General features: G+C 35.5%; 1 protein-coding gene across 6 annotated transcripts in view; it reads left to right on the forward strand.

The window, feature by feature from the left end:
- The window catches only part of LOC145672463 (fatty acid synthase-like), a 342995-nt gene that overhangs the window by 150012 nt on the left and 174287 nt on the right, over positions 1-18696 (forward strand). For 4 of the 6 annotated variants that reach the window (XM_081741622.1, XM_081741632.1, XM_081741635.1 and 1 more), the window contains one exon: positions 16091-16207. The exons of the other annotated variants lie outside the window; for them this stretch is intronic. The gene's annotated coding sequence lies outside the window, so the exon portion shown is untranslated. The remainder of the gene's footprint in view (positions 1-16090; positions 16208-18696) is intronic. 6 annotated transcript variants of the gene reach the window in all.

Genomic DNA, 18696 nt, shown 5'->3' on the forward strand with positions numbered 1-18696 from the left:
AAAAGTCATCGTACACTTATGCTTGAATTAATGCTTATAAAGTATATTACGTTATTTAATATTTTGTGGGATTACCCTGTGCGTTAAAGATTGTCTGTAGTCTTCGTGGCATTGATTTCACCTGTAGTAGTTCGTAGTTCTGTAGCTTCGGGACTGATTATGTCCCATTCTTCTTGAATAGCTTTTCTTAGGCCTTCTTTAGTAGAGAAGCTGTGCCTTCTGATTCTTGTCTCCAGAACAGACCATAGATGTTCTATGGGGTTCATGTCTGGGGATTGGGGAGGTGTGCGAAGCTGTTTCAAGGTATTATAGAGTAGCCACAATCGAGTATTTTCCGCTGTATGTTTGGAGTTGTTGCCTTGCTGAACAATAAATTGTTTTCTGCGCACTAGTATGGAGATTTTCCTTTAATATGTTAATATACACTTTGTGGATCATCACTCCATCAATAAAGTGGAGACGACCCACTCTTGAGGCACTCATACAACTCCAGACGAGCACGGACCCTCCTCCGTGTCTTACTTTAAGGACGAGATTTTGAGGATTCATCCCTGTATTCACCTTGCGCCATACCATACGCCTCCCACTGGACTCGATAAAATTAAATTTACTTTCGTCCGAAAATATGACCCTATTCCAGAAAGAAGCCTGATCCCTTATCTTTATACTCTTTTTCAAACTTTAGTCTCTTTATACGATTTGTCTTGTTCACCCAGAACATTTTCCTGGCTATCCGACCATGATACCCTGCAAATATTCCGCACTGTACTGGCTGATACTTTAACACCGCGTGTTTCCAGATCCGTTGCCAATTGCACAGCACTACTTTTCGGAACCTTTTTTCTTTCCCTAATAATGTAACGTTTATCTTGTTCACTCAACACTCTTGGTCTTCCTTTTTTTTTCCACAGTGATAGAAACATTATACATCGCAATTATTGTTTGTACTGTTGAACGAGGCCTGTCTGCAAGGTTTGCTATCTTTCTCAAAGACTTACCTTTCTTATGCAATTTAATAATTACTTTTCTTGTCTCCTCATTTGTTTCTGTTCGGTTGCTTCCCATTTTGACAGCCCACCGTGCACTTTTTTCACTCCTATTCACAACTAAACTCATTCTGTTATTCGTCATGCTATACAGAGGTGTATACTCAGGTGAATACTAGTGAACCCCAGTTGTGGTATCTTTGTTTCGTATTCGTACGTCAGGTGTACGATCTCTTTTTGCGCCTACTCTATACACTTTCTACGGAATTTATTTACTTTCTGACCATTAAACTTGTCTTTGTGGTTTTTTATTGATATATTCATAAAGCTTAGTTTTCATTATTCATATTGTGTGTGTTATTACACTTCTTAAATTTTCTGTTTCTTTTTCGCAGGCATTCTCGTTTCAATAGCATAGGTGTACGAACACTTTCTGCGCTCACTATATGTACAGTAAATACAAATTTATAATTTTCGACTTTACGAAGTAATTGTTCAATAATTAACATAAGCAGGCATTCATTAATTTATATTAATATAATAATTAATAAAACTAATAAGCGGGTGATTGATAACTCAGTGGTAGAGTTTTCATCTATGGTATTCTAACCCAGGACATGTGGGTTTTCGATGGCTAATTTTGTGTTCGAAAATTTTTCCGGTGGTAGGCCTACTCTTGGTTCCCTTTCTTATATTTGTTCCATCATCACTCATTAACGAATTTAGTTTATCAAAACTCTATAGCCATTTATTCATTCTGTCCGTCAGTGAAACAAACAGTCTCAAGAACTATCTGATGGATTACCATCAATTTTGGCCACGATGTATAGAGTCAATAGTTAAGAATCGAGTTCCCTGATGAATGTAATATTCAAACCGGAAGCGGTACAAATCAACCATTTCCGGTTTTAACGTTAATCATTAGTAAATATGGTAATAGATAGCGAGAAGCGGTTTCCAGTAATCGACATATATAACATTCATGTAGATAGAATGTTACCCAATTTGTGCATCTGCTGAAAATAATGAGCTTAGGTATTTAGAGAGCATTTTCCGCTTTAGAAAATGTGTGCTTGGTAAAGAATGTAGAGAATTAGCTGAGTCAGTCACGTAGTTAGAATAAGGAAGGTAATAGGAAGGGGGGGGGTCTGTTACGAAATACTGTGGTTATTTACCAGGGGTTCAATCATTCTAAACTATTTTATTGGCAACATATATTGGTTCATTTAGCCAAGATTTCTAATGGAGGGATGATATGAAATACTGTGGTTACACACCAGAGGCTCGATCAATCTAAATATTTTACTGACAACATACCCATATTGATTGGTTAGGACAATAAAATGAGTAAGTATTTTAATAAGAAGCTATGAAGAAATCTCGAGTAAAAAAATATAAAAAAGTATTGAAAAAGATATAGTCTTCCGAGGTCATTCGAACGGTGTCGAGAATTTTGCGTCTGGGAAATTTGCGCCCTACCTCAAGAACAGGGAAAATTGCGCCTGCGATGTACCTCTACCGGGAAGTTTGAGCCCTGCGAAATAAAAGAACCTATTGGAGCTTACGCATTGCTCGGAGGGGCTGACATTACAGCATAAACAATCATCCCCCCACAACCATGCCATTTGTGATTTATTTTCATTGTGGCTATATAAGGAGAGAATAAACTTCAATATAAGCCAAAAGAACACAACGGATCAACGCAATCACTGCTTCTTCCAGAGATGATTTTGGGAGAACACTGGCCTCCCCAGAGCTCTCAGAGTGCCCCCTCGGAAGAGACCAAAATAATACGTCTATAATATAATAATAAATAGAATAGTACCAGCAGTGACCCCCTCCGGAATACTAAGTGTGCCCCCCGGAACATTTTTTCTGAAAGGACGACTGAACGCAATTGTGCGTTTGAAGTGTAATTCCAGCAAGCAAACACACTGTACATAGTTTTCTTGATAATATTACTGAACTGATTTTACATTCACTTTACATTTTCTTTTCTATATTTTGTGTCCTAAAAAGCCAAACAACTCGCAAGGATTGTGAACAGAGATATCTGGGTAGAGCCAAACAGCCTTTTGTAGATTAAATTATACTCTTTGATTATATTAATAAATAATTATATATCAGTCATTTATACTTTTATTGTAAATTTTGTAGTATAATGAAAAATTGTATTTGTATGGATTGCCCTTTAGTGAACTAAAATTGTATTTTTTTCCTTTGTTCGGAATATTATAACGGATCGAGTAACTCACTGAGACGATGAGAGGCAAGCCTAGTTCAAGTGTGAGTGGAAGTTACTTTACACAATACAAAAATAAGTTGAATTGTAGGGCTCTAACATCCCAGTGCAAATATATAGCCGGCGCATTTTCCCCTCTTTTTGCGGTAGGGCGCAAATATCCCAGTGCAAATATATCGCGAGCGCATTTTTTCCTATTTTTGTGGTAGGGCGCAAATTTCCCGGGCGCAAAATTCTCGCATTCAAGGAAAATATAATGTCCGTGAAGTTGACAAGCCACTTATATCAGACTCCAATTTCGACTTTAAACGTCGCTAGTGCTATGTTAGTGTTCGATAGTGTCGCAAATCGTTAGTACTCCAGAGATAACGTGTTCTTTTTTAATAATGGATATAAGTCTTCTAACTGCATGCCAACACGCCCACTTCTAAGAATCATCTCAAAAATGAGGTTAACCGTTAGAGCAAGTAAGTGCTCATTAGTGCCATTAACATTATCGTTAATGCCTCCATCGTACGACCCTTTGAGTAATAATAACACAACGCTCTTTGCTAGAGTCTCAATGCGTCCCTATATTCTCTCGAACATTCTGACATGCCCAAGTTAGTTACTTTTTTTTTGCAACTATTGTTTATTGTTTATTGCTAGTCTGCTGAGTAGTCCTTACATTAATATGCCATTGTCCTTGATAATCATTGCGTATTTTCAAGCAGTTTGTTATTACTGTTAGATATCAAAAAACAATAGATAAAATCTACTACTTAACGGTTCATATTTTTCTTTTACAGTACATAAACGATTAATAATAATAATAATAATAATAATAATAATAATAATAATAATAATAATAATAATAAGACTATTCCAGCATAAAAGTTATCCATTGCATCACACTGGCAACAAGCGACGCATATTTTAACTTCATAAAAATTCGTTTCTCACGATTTTCTGGAAAACTACGTATGATAACACCTTCATTATGTCAAGTTGTTTATCTCAGTGTGATATATGTCTTACCTCTGGACAACATCATAGTAAAACAAAAATTAAATATTAGGAGTACATCGTACTTTTGGACTACATCTCATTAACCATGGGAAGATTGAGTAGTGTATACTTTAGGATGTAAGTTTCAGCTTAACTTGTATCATACATTCTTAGGATTACAAAAAGGAAATTTGTTCGTTTGCATTTGAACAAAATTCTTAGGATTACAAAAAGAAAAAATAATTTTTCCGAATTCCGGATTTTTTCCGAAATCCGGAATTTTTCTGAATTCCGGAATTTTTCCGAAATCCGGAATTTTTCTGAATTCCGGAATTTTTCCGAAATCCGGATTTTTTCTGAATTCCGGAATTTTTCCGAAATCCGGATTTTTTCTGAATTCCGGAATTTTTCCGAATTCCGGAATTTTTCTGAATTCCGGATTTTTTCCGAAATCCGGAATTTTTCTGAAATCCGGAATTTTTCTGATTTCCGGATTTTTTGAATTCCGGAATTTTTCTGAATTCCGGAATTTTTCCGATTTCCGGATTTTTTCTGAATTCCGGAATTTTTCCGAATTCCGGAATTTTCCGATTTTACTTTCCGGATTCCGGAAAGTAAAAATTCCGGAATTGGCCATCCCTAATGTGTGGTCATGCTGCACTGTAGCAATTTCACCTACTGTCCTAACTGAACCCGGACACGTAGATTTATTTCTGTTCAAACACAGCTGAAAAATGAGACCACAATAAGAAGCACGGAAATACTGACCTTTAAAAACATTTAAATTTACATTTAAACGTAACATTTAAAAGCGATAACAGTAGAAAGAGTCTGCGGAGGTTGCATACCAGTAATAAAGGAAAAAAAAAACGCAACTGGAGTTACAATGTACATTTGCAGATTTTTGTGCGCGTTGTGTACTAATTTTTATTTGATAATATATTTCACTTCTGATTACAGTGGTGTAGCGAGACCCCCCCGCAAAGTAAAGAGAAGGGACCTTGGTTGTAAAGTCTATGGTTATGGCGACAATGATAAAAATACCTTTCGGCCAAGCCTACAGGCGAATTTAATCAAGTGTATCAAAGTATCAGATACATTTAGTAAGCATCAATAAGAAGTTCAAACGATCAAAAAAGCAACTCAATAGACTCTGCCATAATTAAAAAAAAAAAACAACGAACAATTAATATAAAGTTCTTCTGCTACTAAATTTGAACTTGTTTAAAATAGCCGAGAAAATGCGAACAATACTAAAACAGCCAATTTAATTGTCTAAAGTAATCGAAGTATTCGGCAACTATAAGTGCGATTCGCAGAGCATGTATATAAAACACAACCTGACAAACTGACGCCCAGGAGTCGAAAAAGGCCGGCATGCAAGAAGTGAAAGACGGTGAACTGTACAGAGAAAACACACTAAAATATTATATATGCATACCCATGTTGTCGATTCAATGTTATTTCTCTGCAAGTCATACTGAAATCCTTCGTGCAGTAAAAGGGGTTTGCCCTTTGACGTAGTTGAAAACTCCATTACGCTCAGAAGACATTAATCCACACTAGGTAATCAGAAAACTAATGTTACATTTCAGCACAAACCTTGGCTTTTAGGCCTACCGCTCAATGGCGACAAAACAGTTGCGCAACTATCTTATCGCTGTCGCCTACAGTCAGCAACTTCACGGCGACAAAACATTTTTGTTGCCACACCCTCGCTCACTGGCGACGGCAACAGAAAAGTTGCCGGGCATTTGATATCACAATTTAGCGGGATTTGACACAGTACGATGGACTTCGAAGAATGTGCTATTGTTTGTGCGCTAATGTTGAATTTAAGAAGGAAGAAAAGAAGATAAAAAGAAATATTGGGTACATCCTATATATACAGTGAGAGATTGCTGAAGGAAAACGTTTACACGCTATATTGTGATTTACGCAATTAACCCTCGAAGTTCTTTAGCTACTGTAAAATGAATGTAATTACCTTTGAGGAACTGTTGTCTCTAGTAGCACCAGCAATAACAAAGATAAACACAAACTTCAGACTAGCTGTAGGTACCACCTGAAGAAAGGCTAATAGTGACATTAAGGTAAACATGTGCTATGTGTGTATTAGAATGATTTACCTGTAATATAAGCGTTAATAATAATTAGACTGCCTAAATACATTAGTCCATTTAGTTTTACTCTGATATTAGATTCAAAATCTAATAGGTTTCGGTGGTAAAGCGTTCACTTCTGGTGCATAGGATCCCTGGTTCGATCACAGCTCGCGCTAAGTGGGGTTTGTGGTGGACAAACACCGTGTGGATGGGTTTTCCTATTTCCTCCCACTTTCTTCATCTTGCCATTTCATTCATTCTTATCATCGCTGTCTCCTTTAGCCTACCCGGCATAACCGTGGAATAAAACTCCAAGGTTTCACTTCATTTTCATTTCAAAATGTAATAGACTCCTGTGTAAATACCTGTGTTATTTTTTTCTTGGCTGGGAAGCTCATTCCAGTTTCTTACAATAGCGAAACACACTTCTTCCCACAATTTCTTCTTTCAATTTATATCTGATTATTTTTTCAACCTTTTTTTATATAACTCTGGGTGTTTCTCTATTTCCTCAATTTTTCATTGTCTTTATCACTAATTAGAGATATATATGTATTAGCTTCCATTGCGAACACTTCTTTTCATACTCTACACACGGAGCGAACTGTTATGTGAAAAAAACTTGTAGAAAACATCTATTTTTTTTTATCTCTCTGCTTGGATGTACCTCGGCAAGTTTTCTGTCGCCATCGCCGCAGTGAGCTGACTCTCATAAGACTCAATGCATTTTCAGATGTTGCCCAACTGTTCCGTCGCCAAGCTGTTGCCTTAGGCTTACCGCTCACTGGCAACATTTTGTCGGGCAACTATCTTGTTGCTCTGGCTAAATGCATTGAGTCTTATGGGAGTCCGCTCACTGAGACGACGTCGACAGAAAAGTTGCCGAGGTGTCGCTAAGCAGGGCAACAGCAGGGCTACAGCTCGGCGACGGAACAGTTGCGCAACATCTAAAAATGAATTGAATCTTATGGGAGTCCGCTCACTGAGGCGACGGCAACAGAAAAGTTGCCGAAATATCTCCAAGTAGAAAGGTAAAAAATAAATGTCTTCTACAAGTTTTTTCACGTAACAGTTCGTTCTGTGTGAAAAGAAGTGTTTGCAATGGAAACTAATACATACTTTGATTAGTGACTAGCATGTATTTAATTAGTGATAAAGACTATGAAAAATTAATTGAGGAAATAGAGAAACGCCCAGCATTAAAGAAGAAATATGTATAAAGAAGAAATTGTGGAAGGAAGTGTGTTTCGCTGTTATAAGAAACTAGAATGAGCTTTCCAGCCAAGATAAAACAACAGAGGGAAATTACTCCCACCCCCTCAAGGCCAAATCTAGATGCAGGTGCGTGGCAACGGACACGCTGTCATAGATAGATAAATATGCGATAAGGTAACCGTGGCAAGTAACACGAATTTCCAATAGTGGCAAGTAACACCGTGGCAAGTAACACGCAACGGTACTGATGACAGTGCCTCAATCTTCCATCGCCCGAAACAGAGAGTAAAAACAGATTACATTTGTTCTTCATAAAACTTTCAGCCCCTTACACTGTTGTCTGCGGAGTGGGGAGGCCTGAGGGAAAACAGTGCAGCCACCACATCCAATACCGCAAACGTCGTAATGACGTTACTCAGTAATTAGACATATACCAATATAATCACATAGCTTAGAAAATAATAATATACATTAGGAAATTTTAGAGATTCGAAAGATTTTTTGTGCCCAATGTACGAAAATACGGGACATTTTGGCGTCCCGAGAGAATTTTTTCGGGACACCGGGAATGGTAATGAAAAAACGGGACAATCCCGTTTTTACGGGACGGTTGGTCACCCTAGTGTAGTCAAAACGTTTTTAGAAATGAAGAGATCGATCGAAATAAGAATTATATATATTTTAGACTGAGTCTAGTGTTATGCAGGAACGCATTTGTCGCTAGCTTAATTTTTTTGTAAAGCATATTTTTATTCACGTAAATACATTGAGCGGATTATTAAAATTAGGCTACATTAAAAAGACAAAACCGAAAGATACAAAATATTTGTAAATTAAAAACTGGATTTCTGGAAAACAATTAAATCAATGAATAATTTTCTTATAAAGATATTCAGAGCCAATAACGTAGCCAGGAAGGGGCAGGAGCGGAGATTAAGGGAGTAAATAATATTACAACAATTAACGTTAACAACAGGGTTAGAATATTAAAATGATGAAATTGCAACTACTGTATGTACAATATTAATTACTAAACGAATGTGAAATCAGCATGGGACGAGGGAATATTTCCCAATTAATATTTTTTAAAAAAAATCACCCACTAAAACTTGCTGCGGCGAATAAATTGAAATAATGGCAGAATTTTGCAAAATAATTACATAATTCGTATGTTACCAATTCATATGTAATTACTGGGTAAAATAGTGGTGGTTAATTCCTAATACAGTGAAACCTCTCTTAACGGGCATCTCTCAGTAGTGGACACCTTCATAAGAGGACAAACTTTTATTCTTCCATGCCATAAATATGTGTGGTGTGGTGTTATGAGAGAGAGCCCTTCCTTTTAGAGACATCTCTCATTTACGGACAAATATTCGTGTTTCACTGATACCCGTTTTGAGAGGTTTTACTGGATTACTTAGTTATAATAATAATAATAATAATAATAATAATAATAATAATAATAATAATAATAATAATAAATACTCAAATGTGTGAATTTCCTTTATTGAACCTATCACTGCGAAGAGATGATATTATTATTATTATTATTATTATTATTATTATTATTATTATTAGTAGTAGTAGTAGTAGTAGTAGTAGTAGTAGTAGCAGTAGTAGTACAAGAAGAAGAAGAAGAAGAAGTATTGCAATAGCTGCGCAACTATATATACTGGTTTCTTTGAGTTTGTTTAAAAATGTATATCACTAGTCTGAGAGCACCCCCCCCCTTTTATTGTGAACACCCCTCCCTGCAAGGGGTGATAGATGGCGGCAAAATTTGCAGGTTCGTTACACTTATAAAGTGTTATGTTGCACCTTACAAGTGTTAGTTAACACTTTTGGGTGCAACCTTACACCTTGTAGGTGTTGAGGATCCTATGGTATAATTTTAGCATACGGGTGTTTCATGGTACATCGCGTTATAACTCTCCTATTTGAGCTTTTTCATCCGGGTTTTTTATGTTTTTCAATTCCAGACGCATTGTAGAAGACCTTACATATGGTTTCACACTTTCCTGCGTCGAGACATAGGAGGTGATGTCGTCATAATTTTAAAATATATATTTTCTTTTATTAAGCCTATGTTCATTATTTTTAGGCGGGCTTACTTTTGCACGTAGAAGATTGAAATTTTGCACAAACATTCAGTCCACCGAGTAGTATTTACCAGATTTTTTCAGATTTCTGTGTTAAAACAGGGGGGTCCAGAGGGCAAAAAGTTATAAAAAGGGGTATTTTGACCAAAAATCCCCTTTTTCGGGATTTTCCCGCCTTAGGTACATGATGGAGACATGTGAATGGTACCACCTGAAAGGCAGTTCTATTCTGAAGAGAATGATTGGCGGATTATAGTCCTAGGGTAAATAGATATGTCTCAGAAAATTTTTTACCTGAGATCATGGTCTTTTGCGGTAATTTGGGGTATTGTGGGGATACTTGATAAAATTTCTTCCGCCCTTAGTATTCAAGATATAAACTTAAAATTTGGGACACACATTCAGTCTACCAAGTACTATTTATAAGATTTTTTTTGAGATCTCTATCTTCACACAGGGCCGTTTCAGAGGGGCCCAAAGTGTTAAAAAATTTCCCCCCAAAATTTTCCCTTTGACATCACTTTTCCCTCTTCTCGTATACGGTATAGGCATGCAAGTGATACCATTTGAAAGCCAGCTCCACTCTGAAGAGAATGAGGTATGAACCATGATTCTAGGACAAATAGTAACGATGCAGTAGCTGCTTGACTGAAAGTCTAAAAAATACCCCAAAAACCCAAGATCCCGAAAGGGTTAATAGTGTGAAAATGTAATCGAGTAGAGATATGTTTTTTTTAACATCATCGAAAAAAACGCGTGTAGGGAACACAGTTTTCCAGACTTCATAGTCAAAACTTTTAATTTCACCATAATTACATAATACCTGAGACACTTGTTCATTAGGAAAATCAAATGGCAAATCCATAATTTTAACTCTCGTGAGATTAACTTGTGCGTCCATAATTTACACATCACTGACAGATTGACCAAAATGGGTACAGTAAAAGGTAATTTGTCTGGAGCCTTAGACATAAACATTTCGTTACTATCACTATTTTTAAATTGAACAAACATGCAATACTCTTCGTTACGGAGCTGTAAAGCTTGGATATCCTCAAATATGTTGGGAAAATGTACACATAACCATGCATGTAATTCAGCCGGGATAGGGCGTATCGTGCGTGTGGTTTTGTCAAAACCAAATTTTACGCTATTCTTGCGAAGTTCTTGCGTGGTACCACCAACACTGGAGCCACAAACACTACCAAAACTTGAAACCCTGTTCAGTTACAGTATGTCGAATAAAAGTCGAAGCTCTCAAAAAAAAAGTAAAGAAAAAAAAAGAATCACTATTCCCAGAGCTTAACTGTCAACATCTACTCCCGGTAACAGCCAGTAAGCGAATCCTACTCGGCTACGAGGGCCGACAGCATCCAAGGGCGCCGGGCCCCTCAAAGCTCATGTGGGCTCCAATGTATTTTTATGAACATATATTTTTATATGTATGTTTTATTGTTATATGTATTGTTATGTATTTTTTTATGAATGCCCCCCCAAAAAAGTTACAGAGAAATCGGCGCCCTTGGCAGCATTTCACTGAGCCACCACGATATATATGGTGCCTTCCATCTCAATTCAGGCAGAGCATGTACCATCACCATCTCAGATATTGTTGAAACTTTTTTTATAGCAACTAGACATGTTTTTAAGAGACCCATATTTTTTTGTTTTGTCGAAAAAAATTTTCCCGCCAAGTAATGGGCCATCAAAGACGGGGAGTACAATTTATGAACTGTAGAAGACATGAAAAATGGTCAATTTCGGAGCCTCACCATTCGGCTATGGAGACAGGTAGAGTTATAATTCTTGTTGTGGTATGTACGTAGGGATGTAAATAAACTATATTTTATTGTAGTTCGGTTTGCGCATGCGTATCTTTTTGTACATAAATTAACAAATAAACGTTAATTTATCTGAAAAGTCGAAGTTTGCGAATTTTTTTCGAGCACTTCCCGTTCGAATTTTAAAATTCTGTTTTCACGGTTGGTAAGACCTAGTTACCCGCTTTCCTAAAAAAAAAAAAATGTATTGCTTCTGTGTCCAACCGTTTTGTCGCAAAAAATTCGAGAAATTGTAAAATTCTCAAAAATCGCCATTTTTGGGCGCCATTTTCTCAAAAACACCATCTTTTAAAATTCTGAAATTTTATCAGATGGTTTAGCTTTACATGAATAATAAACACACCAAATACCATTCTCGACCAATGTTTTATGAATTAACTACAGCCTTTTGAAGTTAGCGAAGTTTCGTTAACTTTGATGTCACAGTTAGCAACACTGGAAACAATAAAAGTGTAATGATTTGATGATGTTTGTGGTTCACATTAATTAAATGAAGAATAAAAGGTCTTCCTGACTGGTTTTTTATTATTTTGATCAAAAAAGCTCTCTGGAATAGTAAAATGAGCCTCCCTCTTACTCGTCCGTTTTCTTAAACCGAAGTAATCTGAAGTGGAAATTACGATTACGAAACACACAAATTTTAAGTTTACTTAAAATGGCCATCCAATAAATTCTGATGATCTATAAAAAGCCTGAACTATTACCTCAGTGATGACTTGGAATGATCCAAAGTCTCAATTAAGTGCGATGTCATTACAGTGATCGAAAAAGGACAAAAAGTTTTTTTTTTTTTTAATCGAAACATTTTCTTACGCGTTCCATCAAAGAAATTTACGGACTTTCTTTTAAACAGAACAATCTCAGCATAAGAATGGGTCACTCGGAATTTTATAGTATTCGACTAAAGTGGGTCAGTACCCAACCTGCGAGGGAAGTGTGTGTGTGTGTATTGTGCAAATTTTAAGTTATCTGCTACTGCGTTGCAACAAATCAAAGGTGCAACCTGTATTGAAGCTGTCATGAGTGACCTATTTCCTTTAGTAGTATGATCCGCTGAAAATGACAGCTGTCTTCTTCAAGAATGTGGTGAATGTCCTGGAATGAAAGGAATAAGTGTGGAGTCTTTGATCCTGCTGAAAATGAAAGTGTTACGTACGCCGTATGGGAAAACAAATGATCTCGTTAAAAAAAAAAAAAAAAAAAAAAAAAGTGCCACTTTCCGTTTTCGTATCGTACATTGCTGGTTTAACTGTAAGAATTGTAATTCATGACTATATCAAGAAAATCCAAAGAGAATTAATTGCTACCGAAAAGCATCGTATAAAATTTCAAGATGCAAATTCTATTTTACTTCATGTGGACTTCGTTGAAAACTGGACTGTTATTCTGCAAAGTGAAATTCAGAGTTATCACCGGAATATGGAACAACTGACAGTTTTGTTGTAATAAGCGACGACAAGACACACGATTCGGCTCATGAACTCATAGCCATAGACAAGATTCTAAAAATACTCGAAGAAAAGCGAAAATATAGGTTATAGAAAAAGGTTCGAATACGTGGAAATAAGTGTCTACAATTTCCCAAACCTTGTCAGTGATTTATGATGGTGCTGCATCCCACTTTAAAAATCGCTTTCAGATGTTCGAGATGCAGACAGGTCAGATAAAGCAGTGGTTGTGCAGTGAAACCGGCCATGCTAGGGTCTCTGCGACAGTATTGGGGGGGGGGGGTTAAAGAATGTGGCAACGCGGCATAACCTTAGGCAAAAACAGATACACAGTATATTAAAACCGCAGAAGAATTCGTGAGTATAGTGCAAGTACAAACTGCGGGTATTACTCTCGTTTTGTTGCCTGGAACTAAATTCAACAACTTAAAAAAAAAAAAAAGGAAAGTATGCGACCGGTAACTGGTATTCAACGATGTCACCTTTGGCTTTCGGAAAATGGTGAAGTTTTTATGGCAGTAACGGGTCACCATAAACTAACTTCATGCTTCCCCCATAATCGAGCTTCTGCAATTCAAAGTGTAGATTTAAGAAGTCAGCAAAAAAGAACTTTTGTTACATACATATGCGCAAAGGCGCCGATTTCTCTGTAGATTGGGGGGGGGGGATTCAGATGCAGAAGGTATATATATGAGGATTTTAAGACAAATTGCATTCAAATTATGCCAAATACTGTATATTCATAAATACAATAGGGGGCCCCACATCAGCTTTGGGGGGTCCGGTCCCCCCCCAGGATCGGCGTCCTTGCATATACTTATGATAACCAGTGGTGCGTAGCAGAATTATGAATAACTCATGAATTATGTACAGCTGAAGTGCTGTTTATGCTTCCACATGGACTTTGAGCAGGGTACAGGTTTCCAGAAGAATATCAGGGAAGTGAAAATAAGTGTTTTGTGATTATCGACAATGTGCTACGCAGGGGCGGATCCAGGACGGACTTCTGGGGGGGTGTAATACTGCTACTTAGAGCTACTTTTAAGAGCTCGAAACACTGGAATGGGTTTTATTTACATATAAAATAAGAACGTTTCTTCTGGGAGGGCGATCGACTCCTTGGATCCACCTCTGGACGAGTTGTGAGTGTACTACTGCTATTAGCGAAGAAGACACCAAGCAAGCAAATGATTGGTCCATGTGAAAGAAAAAATCAGTGAAATTTTGCTTCCGAAGAACATTTTAAGTAAGTGAACTTAAAATTTGTGTGTTTCGTAATCGTAATTTCCATCTCAGACTACTTCGTTTTTAAAAAAACGGAGGAGAAGGGGGGAGGCTTATTATACTATTTTAGAGCGCTTTTTTGATCAAAATAATAAAAAAACCAGCCAGGAAAACCTTTTATTTTTCATTTAATTAATGTGAACCACAGACATCATCAAATCATTGCATTTTTATTGTTTCCAGTGTTGCTAACTGTGACATCAAAAAAGTTAACGAAACTTCGCTAACTCCAAAAGGCTGTAGTTAATTCATGAAGCATTGGTCGAGAATGGTATTTAGTGTGTTTATTATTCATGTAAAGCTAAATCATCTGACAAAATTTCAGAATTTTAAAAGATGGTGTTTTTGAGAAAATGGCGCCCAAAAATGGCGATTTTTGAGAATTTTACAATTTCTCGAATTTTTTGCGACAAAACGGTTGGACACAGAAGCAATACAAATTTTTTTTTTCGGAAAGCGGGTAACTAGGTCTTACCAACCGTGCAAACAGAATTTTAAAATTCGAAACGGAAGTGCTCGAAAAAAATTCGCAAACTTCGATTTTTCAGATAAATTTACGTTCATTTGTTAATTTATGTACAAAAAGGTACGCATGCGCAAACCGAACTACAATAAAATATAGTTTATTTATATCCCTATGTACATACTACAACAAGAATTATAACTCTACCTGTCTCCATAGCTGAATGGTGAGGCTCCGAAGTTGACCATTTTTCATGTCTTTTACAATTCATAAATTGTACTCCCCGTCTTTGATGGCCCATTACTTGGCGGGAAATTTTTTTCGACAAAACAAAAAAATATGGGTCTCTTAAAAACATGTCTAGTTGCTATAAAAAAGTTTCAACAATATCTGAGATGGTGATGGTACAATTTTATTTTTATTTTTTTTGCCTGAGTTGAAATGGAAGGCACCATATATATATATATATATATATATATATATATATATATATATATATATATATATATATATATATATATACTGTACGTAGTATATTTGGATTAAGTGGAAATGCATGTCTTCGTAACTATATTACAGAGCCGACTCTGATATATGTTACGTACAGAAAATAACTTATCAGACAAAGTTTAAACTACGAATAATAACCATAGATTGATTATTTTCTTTCAAGTATGGATGTAAACATCAAACTATAGTGAAACTCTCTAGCTGGAAACTGTACACAATTTATTCCGTATCGAACAAGTGCATGACCTAACCAATAGCTTGTGTGCAGTGAATAGATCGTTTCCTTTAGTCTTTAATAATTGGTAATTAGGAGGGCAACCCAAAGCATACAAAGCATAACAGCAATTTACACATATGGTTGGTACCTAGAACATGGTTGTGGTTGTCTAAGGGTCCAGAAGCAAGTAAGTTTAAAAGCATAATAAAGCATAATTAAAAAAAAAAATATAGCATAACTTGAAATACCTAACACAATTCTTGGAAAATTCTGTTTAACTGGAAGTTTGACACACTGTATTAATATATATATATATATATATATATATATATATATATATATATATATATATATATATATATATATATATATATATATATAAACAATATTTACAATGCAAAATCTTTGAGAACATAACAACGCAACAATGAAAAGCTTATTTTTATTTCTGTAAATTTTTAGGTATAATCCTTTGGAGTGGAGAAAAGAAAAAAGGGAAAGAAGAAAAAACGTTCCGCCAACAATGAATAAACAATAGTTTTCTTCTAAGTGTAACGGGAGTTCTGTGAGAAAAGTTGAGGTAGAAGTGTAGATTGGAAATGTATAAAAAACAATATTTACAATGCAAAATCTTTGAGAACATAACAATGCAACAATGAAAAGCTTATTTTTATTTCTGTAAATTTTTAGGTATAATCCTTTGGAGTGGAGAAAAGAAAAAGGGAAAGAAAACAAAACGTTCCGCCAACAATGAATAAACAATAGTTTTCTTCGAAGTGTAACGGGAGTTCTGTGAGAAAAGTTGAGGTAACGTTTAAAAATTTTATAGTTAATACGCGCCCTGAATTAGAGAATTGTAGATTTGAAATGTATAAAAAGTGCACAAGAACTTCACACTATATTGTTATGTGTACTGTATCTCTTGAACTTAAACACTTTCAGTACTTTTTCCTGGCATCTTTTACTCTTCCTTTCTGTATATATGCACCTCTAAGGTGCACACAAGTGACAAAAAAAAAAAAAAAAAAAAAGAGTAAAGATATCTCTTTACAGTGCATTAAGTAGAAAGTCCATTAAAAATGAAAGAAACTGATTGCATAAAATATTAATAAATAGATCAAGATATTTAGAATATTTAATGTGTAGCCCTATTAAATATTATACACTATATACGATTAATGTAAAACAGTGATTGAAATTAGCAATACAGCATAATAAAGCATAATTAGGAAAAAAATAAAGCATGATTAAACAAAAAATAAAGCATAATGTGGATTGCTCTAGTAATTATATCCCGAGTACGAGAAAATTTTACTTTATTAATTTTATCAAATCTTTGTTATAACTAGAACATTCATTTCAGCGAAATCAAACTTGCATTGACTCATATTTGAAACCAGAAAAATGTTGTATACAGCTTTCAAATAGTTTTAATAAACTTTATTCTTCTCGTGCGAAGAACGAGCATTCTCGTAATATTTATACAAAATTCAAAGTTATATGCCTAGTAGTTTTGGAGAGCTAAAGGGTAAACAAATTGTCAAGACCCTTATTAGGGATTACATGTAGCAAATTCTGACTTATCTGCAGTCTAGGGTACAAGGATCTAGAGTAAAATATTTCAAACTTGTGCTCCTACAGTTAGAAACTTCCATTTTATCTGCAATCTAACTAAGATACAAGAAGTTTTTTTCTGCAAAATTTCGAGATTCTACTGCTACACTAACTGAAATATATATATATATATATATATATATATATATATATATATATATATATATATATATATATATTTCGAATCTTTCCGAGGAAAAAATACTGTTCCATATCGGTGAAAATGGATCTTTTTGTTTTCACTAGTACGAACATTCTTTTTGTTTTCAACCTATGATCAATCAAACCTTGATAAGTAGGACCTGGGTAACTGAGAAACCTCTGTTACTGGGAATTTTGTGGTTCAACATTACCTCTACAAGAGAGACATCTACTATTTCAAGAGTTCTCTTGTGGCTAAGTGGCTACCGAGACGTTGGAAACTCAGGTTCGATTTCCGACAAGAACTCATGCTGTTCGGATCAGACGTTAAACTGTAGATCGACGTCCTATATTAGTCTTGTTGCTGAGAGAGATATTAAACTAATCACATCGCCTATTTCAATCTGCTATGTAAGAAACTTAATTAGTGAGATACCTCTATAAGTGGGATTCAGTTGGTGGTCCCTCGTGATCAATTTACCCATATTTGACTGCGGCTACCAAGTTACTTTTTAATTTTTATGGCATTGTTTGTTTGCTCTGTACGTTTCATATTTGCATTTTCTGGGAATTAATTCTAGATCACAACTTTCAGTGTGACCTTTTTATTTACTCCGTGGGAATGAATCCTGTTATTTTGCTATAACCTTGAAAATTATATAACAATTTTACCCGAAGAGCTAGGATTTACTTAGAAACATGAATTTAAAACTTCATTATTTTTAATTAAATAGTTCACAGCCTTTTTAATAATGTATTTGAAGCTTGTTCTATTAAACAAAGGTGAGAAAAATTTGCCTTACAACTGTGATATAACAGCGTAACTATATATTTTAAAAAGTCTCAATATGTTTTTTAAAAGTGCATGAAGTTATATTATAATAGCAGAGCTACCTGTTTCGGGAATGCCAAGGTGTGTGCAGGAAACTGCAGCAAGTTATAATAGTAGCGTAACTATGTGCTTTACGAGTCCAGACGCGTTTGCATGTAAGTGTAAATACTTTGTTTTTATAATTTTTATAAGAATTCAGATACCATACGATAAATTCATAAGACACTGGTATCTACAGCTTAATGTATGGGTATAGTTAAATTACATGTACCGCACGCACATCAAAAACAGAATTCAGCGTTTCCATATCAAACACAAGTCTGTTGAATTGTTCAGCTACTAGAAATTTTTGGTGTGCAAAGACAAAACAGACCATATCTACTCAAAAAGTAGTTTTGAGAAAATCATTGTTAGTTAAATTTTCTGTTTAGCTAAAAGGCCGATGGGTGCCCGAAGGGGGGAGCACGGGGGTCCCTCACTCTGGCTCACGAAAATTTATACGTAATATAGCAAAGAACGTATATTAAATAACAGAAATACCAGAACAACCATGGAGATGGGCTCCCCTCAAGAAAACTTTTTTCTGGAGCTCTTGGTAAAAGAGGTAAACTTATGGATACGGTAAAACTTATACATATGATAACGTTACACAACTGTAGATACGACTTTTTGTCTTGATCAGTCAACGCCCCATAATCATATGATTTTC

Source organism: Thermobia domestica, chromosome 2 (genome assembly GCF_964235325.1).
Source record: "Thermobia domestica chromosome 2, izTheDome1.hap1.1, whole genome shotgun sequence".
Classification (NCBI taxonomy): Eukaryota; Metazoa; Arthropoda; class Insecta; order Zygentoma; family Lepismatidae; genus Thermobia; species Thermobia domestica.